Source organism: Glycine soja, chromosome 15, assembly GCF_004193775.1.
Source record: "Glycine soja cultivar W05 chromosome 15, ASM419377v2, whole genome shotgun sequence".
Lineage (NCBI taxonomy): Eukaryota > Viridiplantae > Streptophyta > Magnoliopsida > Fabales > Fabaceae > Glycine > Glycine soja.
Window position 1 is genome coordinate 26,196,353 of NC_041016.1, and position 741 is coordinate 26,197,093.

Here is a 741-nt window from a genome sequence, read left to right on the forward strand (position 1 = left end):
GAGAGGACTCTAAGGGAATTAGCTGCACCTGATTTCACCTACAAAAGCTTGTGCATCCAATACCGTGAGAGGATGTCCCATATGTTCTTAAAACTGGACTGATCCATTTGCTTCCAAAGTTTCATGGCCTTGCGGGTGAAGACCCACACAAGCATCTGAAAGAATTCCATATTGTCTGCTCCACCATGAAACCACAAGATGTCCAGGAGGATCACATATTTCTGAAGGCCTTTCCTCATTCTTTAGAGGGAGTGACAAAGGAATGTCTATATTACCTTGCTCCAAGGTCCATCACGAGCTGGGATGACCTCAAGAGAGTATTCTTAGATAAATTTTTCCCTGCTTCCAGGACCACGACCATCAAAAAAGATATTTCAGGCATTAGACAACTCAGTGGAGAGAGCCTATATGAATACTGGGAGATATTTAAAAAATTATGTGCTAGTTGCCCTCACCACCAGATTTCAGAGTAGCTTCTCCTCCAATATTTTTATGATAGATGTTGCCAGTGGTGGAGCCCATGGAGACATGACCCCTGTTGAAGCCAGAAATTTAATTGAGAAGATGGCTTCAAACTCCCAACAATTTAGTGCCATAAGTGATGCTATTATCATTAGAGGAGTGCACGAAGTAGCCACGAATTCATCAGGTGAGACTAAGAAGCTTGAAGGTAAACTAGATGCCTTGGTTAACCTGGTAACCCAACTGGCCATGAATAAAAAATCTGCACCTGTTGCCAGA

The 741-nt window shown here is 42.8% G+C and overlaps 1 non-coding gene across 1 annotated transcript; it reads right to left on the bottom strand.

The window, feature by feature from the left end:
* Window positions 1–356: 356 nt before the first annotated feature.
* LOC114388775 lies at window positions 357–463 on the bottom strand. The gene has a single exon (XR_003661570.1). It is a non-coding gene; the product is annotated as a small nucleolar RNA R71 (small nucleolar RNA).
* Between the last annotated feature and the right edge of the window lie 278 nt (window positions 464–741).